The sequence below is a fragment of the Microchirus variegatus genome (genome assembly GCF_963457635.1).
Source record: "Microchirus variegatus genome assembly, chromosome: 4".
Classification (NCBI taxonomy): Eukaryota; Metazoa; Chordata; class Actinopteri; order Pleuronectiformes; family Soleidae; genus Microchirus; species Microchirus variegatus.
Window position 1 is genome coordinate 29,332,437 of NC_139805.1, and position 14,884 is coordinate 29,347,320.

Below are 14,884 nucleotides of genomic sequence, written 5' to 3' on the forward strand. Positions count from 1 at the left end.
TGAGGTTGATTGTGGAGCTACATCCACGAGTGGCTTCCTCCTCCGAACATCTGCTCTGGACCTTCATCCATGTGCTCCACCTCCACAGGTCTCACACCTGTCCGAACTGTGAGCTCCTGCAGGCGCGCGACATCATCGCCCTCATCATCACCTCAGCTCCACCGTGTCCGAGCTCCCACTCTTCTTCTTCTTCATCACCACCATCATCATCATCACGGGTCCACTCCGATGAGTTCAAGGACGCGCAGCAGCCGTCGCCTCGTCAATGGGACGCGAGGCGCTTGGAGCGGAGGGATGGATGGATGATGGAGGGAGGGGTTGGGTGGGAGGGAGGGAGGGGTTGGGTGGGTTTAGAAGCCCCGCCCTCCTCCGGTCGCGCGATGAGCTCGGATTGGAGTCTTCAAAAAAAAAAAAAAAAAAATAGCGACTGCACCACTGAGGCGCATCTGCGGCAACAATGAGCGTCTTTGTTCAGCTTGTCCCTCTGCACAAAATCACCAAATCATTAATCCACGATCTGTAATGTAAAGATATATATGTTGTGCATGGTTCGCGAGTGTGTGCGTCATGTGTGTTTTTTTTAATATATATATACAAAGATAAATATATATTTTAGCAGACAATAGATGGTGATGTTCTGCCTGTCAGCCGCGAGAGGGCGCTGGACGACCACAGTGCGAGGGGCTTGTATTTTTGTATTTGCGTCAACTCATTTATATTCATTTGTCACACAGTGTTAATATCAAAGCAGTGGAAATAAACCAAAGCTCACACGTGTGGCTTTTATATTTATTAATTTATATATATCTTTATATATCTATATATATGTACACACACACATATACATATGTATATATGTGCGTATATACATGTATACGTATATATATATATATATATATATATATATATATACGTATATATATATATATATATATATACACATATGTATATAACATTTATTTACATTGTGTGTGTGTGTGTGTGTGTGTGTGTGTGTGTGTGTGTGTGTGTGTGTGTGTGTGTGTGTGTGTGTGTGTGTGTGTAAATGTTGTTTTCTAATCTAAGAAAACAGACTTTTCTTCTGCTTCTCCACCTGCATCACGAACTGAGGCTGATGTGGTGAAGTGGCTGTGACGCCCCCTGCTGGCTGCACCAAAACACTTCACATAAAAGTTATCAAGAATGTCCTGCACTGAGTGTTGGGGAATGTTTGCATGCATTACATGGATTGTTAAAATTGTCATCTGCCTTTGCTGTAATAAACGTCTCTATCAGTTATTCAATTCAACTTTATTTGTATAGCACCAAAATCACAACGTACATTATCTCAAGGCACTGTACAGAGTAAGGCAATGAAATGTAAAACACTTATTGAAAGAGAACCACAAGGAGTCCATTTTGTGCCATGGAAGTGTCGCTTAATGCTTGTTTTGTGTAGCGTTTTATGTTGCTGTGGCAGCAACTTTGATGTTTGAAAGTTGTCTTTTTGTGTATGAGCAGAGGTTAATAAATACTGATGCAATGCAACTCTGTGCATCAGATTTTGTGGAGATCCTGGAGATCCGCCAAGCGTTGCCTCGAGGTCAAAACCATGTTGGGTCTAGATTCTAGAATAAATTAGAAGAAGAAGAAGAAGAAAAAAACCACAAAGCAGCAACAAACATCAGTCACATGTATCACAGGAGGAGTCTGGTTTACTCACCAATGTAGTTTCTTTCTTTATAATGGGAGGCCACTGACCAGAAAGGTGAGGGGTTCATGAAGACAGAAAGAGGACAGAGACAAAAGACGATACGGACAACATTGACACAGACAATAAATAACAAATATACCAATGATGTCTTTGATTTATGGGGAATAAAAAGTGCGTGGGGGAATTTTGAAATTCGGGAAATGACCCATTTGCCCTGATGCACTTTGACAGTGAGCTGACTTTCTCCTCAAAAACAAAAAGTATCTTGGAATGACTTGAAATTTACCATCATAATAGTCGGCATTGCACTGAACAAGGATCCGTTGAAAATGTTTGCAAAACTTTTAAGGAATGATCTGACTTTCTTCTAAAAAAAAAAGTATCTCGGAATGACTTGAAATTTACCATCATAAAAGTCGGAATCGGCCTGAACAAGGATCAGTTGAAAATATTTGCAAACCTCTTAAGTAATAATTTTAATGAATTTTTGAAATTCTAAAAAGATTCTGAAAAGTTAGAGTGTGTGTGTGTGTGTGTGGGGGGGGGGGGGGGGGGGGTGCGTGTGTGTGCGTATGTGTGTGTGTGTGTGTGTGTGTGTGTGTGTATGTGTGTGTGTGTGTGTGTGTGTGTGTGAGCAGATGTACCGTGATGACATGGAGCTGGTATTTTGGGTGCGGCTGACACTGTGGCAAAGAGGTGACAGCTTGTGCTCAGCTCTCACTTATCTCTCACTTCTGTCCTCACTCCCACCTTCCCCCTCCTCCTCCTCTTCCCCTTCTGCCTCCTCTTCCTCCTCCCCATAGATGAAAAGAACTGTGTATGTGTGTGTGTGTGTGTGTGTGTGTGTGTGTGTGTGTGCAGCTGTGAGGACACATTTTGGCACACAACCATTGTTGTGAGAGCTTTTTTTTTGCTCAGTCCTCACCACTGTAAAATGCTAGTTGAGGGTGAATACATGTTTTTAGGTAGGTTTTTCGAAGTATTTTGATTCTCAGAAACTTGATTACTATTGTTGCCTAAGTCACTGCAACTTAATGTTTGCATCCAAAGGTTAGTTTTATGCATTTATTCATTTCTTTTCTGTGTGTCATTTATGATCACAAAATAGTTGTATGTTATCAGATGGAAGGAAAAACAGAACATTTGCGAAATATCAGCGATTATATAGGCCGTAGAAAAACGGATGAGGAGCAGCAGCGTTTGTCTCAGTGTGACCAGTGACCCAGATTGATTGAGGTGTAATGTGACTTCTCTCGCCGACGGCCCCTCCCTCTCATTTACCTCCTCCCTGCCTCTGTTTCCAAACCCCCAGGAGGCATATCTATGTCAGGCTGCTGCACAGGTACACCACTGTCACACGATCAGTGAGCCGCAGCGACAGCGACAGCAGCAGCAAACCTGTCCACCCTCTGGCCTGGCTTCCCCCATACCACTGCGTACCAGACGACAGAAAGGGCACATTTATATGAGCTCCAACTGTTGCGTAGCATCGTCCATTATGGTAAATTTGTCGCTGCTAAATGTGAATAGAAACGCAAGGAAACTGAGCTCAGATCATTTATAGATATAAACTCCCACCGGGAATGACTTACTTTTATTTTTCATTCATTCACTTTCAAACTCACTCGCTCACACGCACCTGCACAGGTGCAAACACCTGGCACGACGTATGCCCTTTTGCTTTCTGCTCACTCCCTACTATTCAGTGTTCCCTATTAAATATTTACGGCTGTTAAAGCTGTCAAAATACCAATGTGTCTGCTCGTCCCTGTATATGATTCTCGGATATTCTTGAGGAATTTAAGTTAGTTAAGTTTACGGCTAAGATTTGTAATTATGGTCCTAAGAAGAATAGCTGTTTGTTACGTATCCAGCAGCAGCTCCACACACAGTATCTGCACATTCAAAGTGTGAGCAAATATTCAAATGTTGTCAAATGTGTGCACAAGCCATTACACATGATGAGCACATGAAGTCACTTTTCTGAAAAAAAGAATAAATACATGCATACAGTGCACGAATCGATAGGAAACATAAACAAAACTAAGAGTTTGCTGCAACTCGTTTGCACTTGAACTCACCAACCCCTGACATGGGATTCCAAGCTGTCACAGTAAATTATTTGGTCTGCAGAAAATCCCCTGGAAATCTCACAAAAAAGGTCAAGGCTTATTTGATCCAGGATAAATCCACTCTCCAGGTTTTGTGAAACAGCCCGTAGTTGCTGCAGCATGTTATTTGGTGCGTATTCACAATAAAGTACTGAAACAAACTTGTGACAAAGTAGGTGATAAAAATAAAAATAACCTCAAACATGAACAAACAATAAAAAAGCCACGTAAATCAATTGATCCAGAGTGAATTCATTGATTAATCAAGGCCTATTTTCTTTTTTGAGTCCTCTAACATTGCCTGAACACGAACAACTGTCTGATTTACTGATTTATGACAACCTGTCTGCACTAAAGATTTAATCGTTCATTATGTAAAGGCGACGATGAGGCTGTTTTAGTTCCCTAATGAACATGTTTGCTTTTGCATTTGTCTTAACTTGTGCAGACATGGATATTTAAAAAAAGTGTTTTCTGCAGACGGACGATCAGGTCAGTCACTGCTGATCCTGACGAGAGTCTGCTGGTGTAAATGTTAACTTGCCATTAGCCTCGAGCGTGTTGAGCAGAGGAGACACCTGAGGGCCGCACCCATGAACTGAGAGCAGAACCGGTTCTGTTCTTTGCTCATAATGAGAGCTCTTCCATCAACCGTGTCACAATACGCTCCAGAGAGGATTTGGTGTTTATTTAGCGTTAACTCAAGTGTAGCTCATCTAAAAGCTCTTTGTTTCAAACTTGACACACGTCTGTGCAGCGTTTTTTGCCATTAGCAGTGTTTGTGCAAGCGGCAGCCAACGTGGAACCATAACTTGGAATATGTGAAGTTGCTCCAAGTTGGAAATCCGAGGTCATCAGCCAGCCCGGACCCCTTGAAATTCCAAATTCCGAGAACAAATTAAACAGCACCTTAAATCAATAAACCTGTAAGAACCTCAATTGTCCTTTTTTTGTTCCATGAATGCATTCTGTAGACAGTTCCAAATAAATAACACCTATAAAGAAAGTATAGCAGGTCCTATCTGAAGAATGAAAGATATTCATGCAGTTTTTTGTGCGTCTGTGTGATCACGTTCTTAATTTCCAGTAACATCTTTGAGCGTTGACAACAATGACCGGTGAGCCGCCACGCCCTCAAACACCACAACCGAGCCCCATCACCAGCGCTTTTAATCCTGTCGCTGAATGACATGAGAGCTTTCCCTTGACTCGCCCAAACACACACTCACTCAATCACACACACACACACACACACACACACACACACACACACACACACACACACACACACACACACACACACACGTGTGTATGCATGTATGTATAGACTGACTGACACATATTCTACTTTGCTGCAGACTAAAGATGACATAAGAGGACCTTTAAAGCCCTGCGGAAGAGACATAATTAAGACAAAACTAGGAGTGAAAGTTAATGAGCTGTCTGTGCACGCCACAGAGACTCATGAGTCAGCACAGAACCAACAACATGAAGACTTCTCTATTGTGTGTGTGTGTGTGTGTGTGTGTGTGTGTGTGTGTGTGTGTGTGTGTGTGTGTGTGTGTGTGTGTGTGTGTGTGTGTGTGTGTGTGTGTGAATGTGTGTGTGCATGTGTGTGTGCATGCATCCGTGATGTCGGGGTTTTCTCTCAAAAGTAGGATTAATAACGATCATCCCTCCAGCCAGTCACGGGTGTGTCCATGGGTGTGGAGTTTCTCTCTGCTCACCTGTGGAACCAGGCCAAAGCTGGAGGTGAATAATATGAATTTGAAATATCCTAACAGCTCAGATGGGACAAAGGCCAACCAGAGGTACAGCTTGTAAACAGGCAAGGCAGGCAACCGCTCGGGGCCCCGAGCCGATAGAGGGCTGTTTTTTACTGAAATGTGCAGTGACCAGTCGCCTCCCCGTCCCCCTTAACAAACAATGGGCGATTTGCAACGGCATCTCAGTAGGAAACCGCCCTAAGGGGGCCCCACCTCACTTTAACCTGTGTGAAGTTATGAAGGAAAATATAAGTGTAATGCATATCTTTTTTACACAGTTTATGTATGTTTTTTTCAGTTATTTACAGTATTTTATTGTTCTATATATTTATATTGTTTTATAATGTGGGTTCTTTACAGTGTAATGTCTTTTTTTTTTTACTAAGTTTGTATCGTTTTAAAAGCTATTTACAGTATTTTATTGTTATTTCATTCATTTTGAGAAAAAAAATATTTCATTTAATTTAATTTAATTTCATTTATTTATGACATAATGGTGATGAACACTCGTTGGAAGGAAGGGCCCCCTGAGAATTTTTGCTGAGGGCCCCTACAGACTCCAGAATCGCCTCTGAGGCCAATGTAGTTGGTGACGTTGTGTGGATACTAGCTGAAGTGGCTCGTTCTTCAGATTTCTCACAATTTCTCTTGCATTTCTTATCGAAGCAACGTCAAAGTCAGCACTGCACATACTGGTGCCCTTAGTTGTCTGAAGTTTGACTCCTGTCCGGTGATATGTGATTTACTGATAGCTCTGTGAGAAGGGGCCTTGATGGCTATTTTAGCGATATACTATCTGTTGCATTTCGACCAGTAGCACTTAGTAAATTGCCTTCTAAGTTTGAAGCCTGTCAAGTGAACCGTTTTGACAGTTATGCATTCAAAGATTCAGATTAGTAGTAGTTTTCTCCTGGTTTAAAATGTGGCTGCCTGTTGGTTCTGTGTAGGACTCACCCAAGGAAAAACAACATTCTGGGATATCACTGGACACAGCATCGCCATAGCAACGTTCTATGATCTCACACGTGACCCTGACCTGATCTGGCTTCAGTAAAGCCAGCTGCAAGAGTTCTGGATCAGACCCTGCAAATGTTTTTTGGCTTCTAACAGAAACGTCTATTTATGGCTCCACATGTTTGCTAAAGCTGTGAGCAGTTAAACCACAGAGAGGGGTTTTCTTCCCCCACAGAGGCAGAATTATTATTATTATCTAGTGCATTGGTTCTCAAAGTGCGGCCCGTGAGCCAATGGCGGCCCGCAAAAACATTTCTGCAATGAATTACAGTTAGTTAGTTAGATAGTTTTAATCCAGGAGCTACTAAGCTTGTTAAATGTTTATTGGACATTACTGGATACAGACAAATAAGTGCAAACTGTAGAACTGCAATCTGGTCATTAAAATTATTACAAATGGGATTTCTTTCTGTTTTTTTTTTTTCCTTTGGTGGCCCTCAGTCCAATGTTGAGTTGCTAAATTGTCCCTCAGGTATCAAAACTTTGAGAACCCCTGATCTAGTGTTACTATTTTATTACAAAAAAGTCATATCTACAAAACAGAAAACCCCTACAAGCCCTAACCCTAACCCATATCTTGGTATAAACCCTCACCTTACCATGAAAACCATGACACAAGGGAGAGGACACAGATGATCTGCTGTGGCGACCCCTAAAGGGAGACGACGAAGAAGAAGATCAATTTAACGCACATAACTTTGCCTTGTCAAGTTGATGCTGCCAGAATGGTTTATTTGCACAACCACAGATGCCTTGGCATTCATTTGGAATGGTATTTGTAGCCACAGGATTAATTCAGCACATTATTATCATTCACTGTGGGCATGGACAAAGAGGCTAGGAGGTAAACACGTCCCCTGCATGCTCCAACAAAGTCAACCTAAAAAGCTCATTCAACCAAAAGTCTTTCAGTCACCGAACAACAAGATTGAAGTGTTTGAAGAGTCGATTTGCAGCTTCAATCAAAAGTTCAAAAGTTGCACGACACAAGCGTAAACAAACCAACAACAACAACAACATGCTAACTCCGAAGCTGCTTTCTGAATCATTCAGCTCACTCCAGGATTCTGTTTGCACAAAGATTGGGGGGCCAACTATTTTAGACCTGCGGGCTGATGTTTATCTGGACATTGACCTTTAGGTGTGAGCTAACGGTGGCAGGAGCAAGCCTTCAAGCTAAGCTAACTTCACAACACATTATTCACTATTGTTTTTGCTCAGGTTTGTTCTTCTCCTACACCTGGGAAACAAGTAGGTCACTTCAGCAGCTTCTACTAATCAACTGCGATTACTGCTATTAGCTACAGATATTTTTTTTTTACAGAGCTTGCTGCTGCTGCTGCTGCTAATGTTGCTAATATGCTAATATGCTAATCCATACTGTCAAAGGACCAGTGTGCAACATTCTGATTCACAAGATATCGGTAAATATTACCTCTCGTGGAATCTATTGGTTGGACTTGTTGCTTTTTCAGTTCTACAGAAAAGCTAAAACCTGCGTTTACGTAAATATGCTGCGTTCAAATGAAGCTGTTTGACACGAGGCCTTTTGAACACTTCACTGTCACACTTTGTGAGTATTTGTGAGTTTAAACCGAGGCACACGTCGGTGACAGAAAGTTGTTCAAAGCATCCAGACGAACATGACGCGCCGGATTTACCTCCAAAGAAAGCTTTTTTTTTTCCCTGCTAAATACAGACTTTAGGGACTGAGATGACACAAGGGTCATTATGGTCTGGTATTTCCAGTTTGTTGAGCTCTACAAGCCGTGAAGAGGCATCAAAACCACCCTGAGCTATTTCATTTACCTCTTGGCTTTTAAGTAACTCAATGCACACATTATGTTACACCTCTGTGTTGTTTGGTGACCAGGTAAAATAAATATGCACAATAGTTAACTGGTATTAGTTGTTGTGACTGCTTCTGTTTTGGTTCCGACAAGCGCACTAGATTGTGACGACCCGTGGTGCGCAAGTGGGGAATATTTGACTTTTCAAAAGCTGCAAACCAAAACTCTGAGCTAAAAGAGGCTAAAACAAAAAGCTCAGGAGGGTTGCAGAATCGTTTTGTACCTCGTTCGTTATCTACGTTGGCAATTTTAATCGCTAAGCTTCCAAGTAAACAATTGTAAAGGCTGGCTAATTTATTAATTAATTAAAAAAGTTGTAATTGAAGCTCTGTACATATTGCAGCTTTCATTGGAGCGCGCGGCAAGGCTGACTGAGTCATACCAAACTATTAATTAAAAAGTAGTTGAGCTTTTAAGATAATAATAACGTTCACAGATCCATGACTCGAGATTATACTTTTGTCACCGAATTGTAGGAAGATTGGGATCAGTTTGCACACTTTTAATGGGGGTCGTACCTATGTTCCCCGGGTCCTATGTTCCCCGTTTTTCCAAAAAAACTCCTATGTTTCCCACTTTGTGGAAGCCTGGGTGTGGAGCTCCAGGGTAAAGGGTTTAGGGTTAGGGTCCTATGTTCCCCGGGTCCTTTTGGGTGAAAGCGGGGAACATAGGACCCTTTTTTAGAGAAAGGGTCCTATGTTCCTCGGTCATATACAAAGCGGGGAACATAAGAACCGGGAAACATAGATACGGTCCCCTTTTAATGTTATTGCTCCACCACATGTTCACCTCCTGCCCCTAAATCCCTACAAATACTCAAACACACAGATAAAATTCTTACTATCAGTCGGCCTGAAGGAGGCATTTAAGTGTGCAAGCTGTATCTTGCCTCTAATAATAAAGAATGAAGCAGATGTGCGAGGGTGGGAACACCAGGACTACGCCTTGGATACACACCCTAAAATGATATAACGCTCTCTAGCAGAGGAAAAAAACCCATGAGTAAATGTGATTCAGGTTCAGTCGTTTCTGTTCCTGTTCAGTTCATGCACTTTACGACGACAACAATCGTCTTTTGACTGAATTTAGTGCTTTATCTGAAATATCAACAGAACGTTCAGTCTTCTCTATGACTTGCAGCGATATTTCTGCTCGACTGTGACGCGTTCACTGGCGTAAAATCCACTCATTCACAGTCTCTAACATTGGTAAGGATGAATCCAGCTTTCTCCAAATATTGGGAGTCCATACACAGCCCTACAACAACCCTACAACAACCCTACAACAACCCTACAACTACAACTGGGGTTGAAGACGTTTCACTTCTGATGCAAGAGGCTTCTTTGGTTCTACCTGAAAATAATATGCACTTCAATCATGCGTGCAGACACCGCGCTCGGCGCTTTATCATAGTGAGTGACAGTGTAGCGTTCGGATGATCTTAAAGAAATGTTGTTTTGGCCAACAGTGCAAGTATCTGTGCAGGTTCTTGGGCGCGTAAGGGCGTGTTCTCGTAATTCGCCGCGGGGAATACAACGATGCTGAGGTGGGACTTTTGCTCTCTGAGAAAAAATGTCCTGGCCGTTAATTACCTGAATGAATCATTTGTAGAAATGCAAGTACACACACAGCTCCAAGACGGGTAAAAATCGTCCACATCCCCAAATAAGAAGAGCCAAAACTATTCTGCAACCCCTCCCCCCCATCTGTAATTAGAGCTACTCCAGCTAATGGAACACAACACTTTGCAATAAATCAGAAAAGGAAAATAAACACAAAACATAATGGACTCATTCTCAGTTGCCTCTTGCAAATGACTCGCAATACTAAACACTGAGAGACACACACACACACACACACACACACACACACACACACACACACACACACACACACACACACACGCTACATTCCTCAATGGCTGCAGAGTTTATTGTGTGGCAATTGTGGCGGTGTGCCGAGCGTCTCCATGAGCTGCAGGTTTCTGGGGCTCCAGCTTCTTAGCAAACATCATCTTTATTATCTGTGCAATGATTTATGGTTGTGGACTGTTTTGGACCAAAGTCAGCAGGAAAAAAAACCTTCCAAGACATGTTCGTAAAGTGTTTCATACACAATGTAAATGTCACAAAAACACGCACAGGATGATCGCACATCGCTTGGATTTGACTTTCGTTTTCTTTCCTTAACTTCTTTGTCTTTGCGATTGCTTTTCGAAAGAATCTCCAAGAACAGGTCACCATGACGACGTTCTGGTCAACGTCAAATGAGGTGAAGTTAAAGGCTGCGTAAGTTCTACTCCTCTAAATGCTGGTTTTTAATGTGAAAGAGACTTGATAAGTCGCAAAAACATTTGCATTCTCAGGGCCACACGGTGAAACAGTGGCTCACCTTCAGAGCAAGATGGTCATCAGTTTGAATCCCGGTTCCATCGAGGGCCTTCTTCTGTTGAGTTTGCATGTTTTACCCCAGGTTTTCTCCAAGTTCTACAGGTTATTGGACGTTCTAAGCTGACTGTTCCCTCTCACTCTCTCTTTAGGGGTCGCCTTAGATTCCGCCCGTCCAATGGCCGTGGTAGAGTGTCCAGTTAACCCAATCAATGGCGAGCAATGGGGGATTGGGCACCTTGCTTAAGGGTATCCCAGCCCTTGACCTGCAACCCTCCAGTTACAAGCCAAGTTCCCTTTCGCCCTGTGCCGGCTGGAATTGGCCCCAGTGCAACTTCCATATGGGGAGTAAAGTGGTGAGTGGGTGAATATCGGGTGAATTCCAATTCCTTGCTTAACCCTCAATCTCAAAAATGCGCGCTCCCTCTAGTGCAAGTGCTGTCCCGATTCTCAGAAAAATTAAGTTGAGCGACAAGTTTAAGGGCTGTATCGCCCTCAATATTGAGATTTTCTGAGACCACCCTTGGGAGAAAGGGCTACCCAGAATGCATTGCGTGTTTTGACATAACAAAGATGGCGCCGAAAGCAGCGAAACGAGTACGCTACAAATTAAGTATTTTCTTTGTTAATAGAGATATAAAAATGATGAAAACCATTGTATTATCTTAGTTTAGGCCCATATTATGGATTACTGATGTCATTGTTGCGTAACATACATTTTTATTTTACGATCTTTTGTCAATAGTCGAATAGTTTGACAAACGGATCGTAATAAATAATCCTGATGTAAATGTGTTCTTCTTCTTCTTCTTTTTTGGATTTGACAGACTGGACGCAGCTTTCGCGTTATTCTGCCCCCTACAGTCTGAAGACGCATCTGCATTTAAGGGGTGTCCCATTCCTAAGTGACAAAATAACCCTCAACACTTGGTTTTGAGGGCCAGTGAAGATTAAGGGTTGAGCTTGAGGGTTAAGATTGGAATTGGAATTGGCCCATCATCAAATTGCACTTACTGATGCCATGGAGGAAAAAAGTGATTGTGCAAACAGTCAATTTCTGCAGAAATGTCGTGAAGTGCATGCTTTGCTTTGCTCATTGATTCTCTGAACCGTTCACCATCCGAATGGTGTGATCATTATTACTGCAGAGTGGAGAGAGGCAATACTATTCAAGCAAAGTTACTGTCATTTATGATCAGCTGTCAAACTTGTTTTTCCTGCGAGTTCCACCCATTGGCTGCAGGCAGGTGTTTGACTAACATGTGCATGTGCATGTGTGAGTTTGTTCTCCGAAGAGACAGAAAGGGTGACTGGACGAGAGTAGGGCGTGTGAAGACTAAATATGGATTAAGAAGTTCGTGAAGGAGATGAAGTAGCGTGGTCGTCGCTTGTGGCTGAAAAAAATTCCAGCGCATGCGTCACAGACTCTGTCTTGACAGCAGTTTGCCCTAAAGCTCCGTCATACTGCTGTCATTTAAAGTGTAATTAAAGCAACTATTTTCCAACTGAAAACTATATGGGAGTCTAGTAACGTCTTTGCAGTTTAGCGTAAAGTATTTAAATGATACATGTTCATGTTCATCAGCTGCCTCTCGACTCAGTGGATGCATTCAAATCGTCTTTCTTCGCCCATGTTTGTGAGCATTTGTCACCATCTTTGTCGAATCAGCACGACACTCGTTGTCCCAGACTCCTCCCCCTTTTATAAACGCCAAAGCTGCAGGAAGTGCGGCGTTTTATTCATATTCAGATGTCACTACAGGACCACGCCCCCCCTTGCACTGCTCCCCACTCACGCCGCACCCCTAGTTCTTGGCATTATTCAAAATCAGGCACTGGGCGGAGTTAGAGCCAATTCCAATTCCTATCTTAAGCCTCAATCTTAAACTCAACCCTTAATCTTAACTGGCCCTCAAAACCAAGTGTTGAGGGTTATTTTGTCACTTAGAAATGGGACACCCCTTAAATGCAGATACGTCTTCAGACTGTGGGGGGCAGAATAACGCGAAAGCTGCGTCCAGTCTGTCAACTCCAAAAAAGAAGAAGAAGAAGACATTTTAAATACTCTAAATACTTAATTTGTATCACACTCGTTTCGCTGCTTTCGGTGCCTTCATCTTTGTTCTGTCAAAACACACAATGCATTCTAGGTAGCCCTTGCTCCCAAGGGTTGTCTCGGAAAATCTCAATATTGAGGGCGATACAGCCCTTAAACTTGGCCCTCAACTTAATTTTTCTGAGAATCGGGACACTTGAAGATTGAAGGTTAAGCAAAGAATTGGAATTCACCATTTGTCTCTGGACTGTGCGGTTTCATAGAGCGAATCTCCTCCACACTCTACACATAACGTGTAAAAACTAATAGCCCTAAAAAAAATGTTTTCGTAAAGAATGTTTTAAAACATAACATAGATATATAATGGAAACTAAAGTGATAGCATACTGTCTCTTTAATTATAATGATATGCATCCCGGCTCTGAACCCAAAACCACAGCATTACTGCACACTGAACACTGACATTAAGTTACATAACTAATTCTAAATCTTAAACCAAAGCCATGTCTTAAACTTCCAGAATAAGATCTTTGGCAGTGTTTGGATGAGGAAAAGTAACAGATGTATCACTCACTAATATAGAAAACATCCTCTCTGTCTGAAATCATGTCCATATCCATACTTTACCATCAAAGAATGTCAACATTTCATGCTTTAAAAATGCAAACTTTAACAGATCGTTCGGTTCCAACTTTCCAAATGTGTCATCGTGCTCCAGTTTTGCCCGTTGCGTTTCTAAAATGTCAAATCTGAGGTTTTAACTGTCCACATTTATCTTTTCAAGATGGGTACAGTGTCACTACCTCGTGTCATATTGTCTCACTGTCGTTACAACATTTCCATATAGAATACAATCAAATTTAACAAAAAAAAACTGAGCTATTGCTTTAAACTCAACAGACATGATTCTTCATTTTAAAGCTGCAGTGCGTAATGTTTAAATAAAACTCATCAATTAAACAAAAATATAGTGATAATATGGGATCGTAATCTAAATATTGCGATAATATTGTGACTTAAATATTGTTATAATATCGTATCCTAACTTAAATATCGTGATAATATTGTGAATTAAATATCTTGAAAATATCATATTGTGACTTAAATATTGTAAAAAAAAAATGTATTGTGACTTAAATATCTTGATAATATCGTATTGTGACTTAAATATCGTGATAATATCGTATGGTGACTTAAATATCGCAATAATATCATGACTTAAATATCATGATAATATCGTGACTTAAATATCGTGATAATATCATATCGTGACTTAAATATCATGATAATATCTTGACTTAAATATTGTGATAATATCGTATCGTGACTTAAATATCGTGATGATATCATATCGTGACTTAAATATCACGATAATACCGTATTATGGTGTCTCTGTTTATGCTACAAACGCCGCTACGTTTCCGAAAATTAGATCAGTCGTTCTTGCAGTAAATGTTAAATTTTTATCCGTTGAAGCGTCGCTTCGCAGTTTTTGCGAACAAAATCCCGCGTTGATTGCTGTTATCAGCTGGTATCGCTAACAATTGCAAGCCCGGCATACGTTTTCTGACCTTGCAACCAGAACATTTTGTGGAATTACACACTTCATGACCAAACGTTTGCAGCTTTTTGACTCATCTGAAAAAGTCTGTTCAGAAAGTCAAAACAAAACAAAACCACCCACACACAGATTTTGAATGAAAACATGGGGAGTGTTCTTTTCTTTTTTGGCTCAGTAGAGTAGGGAGAGACAGAGGGGCGTGGCCTCCTCCTCCTCCTCCTCCTCCAGCCTCCAAAAAGGAACCTCCCTTGCACTTTGTTGCAGTCTGCACCAGAGAGGCCGGGGGCCCAGGACCAGGGCGCACAGGTGGAGAGAGAGAAAGACAGACAGTCAGCGGGAGTGATAGAGAGGAAGAAAGAAAGGAGAGAAGCAGCTCCTCTCCTCTCTGCAGAACCCGACTCCTGTTCTGGCTCCTGTTCCTGCTGCTGCCGCCTTTTCCAGTCACC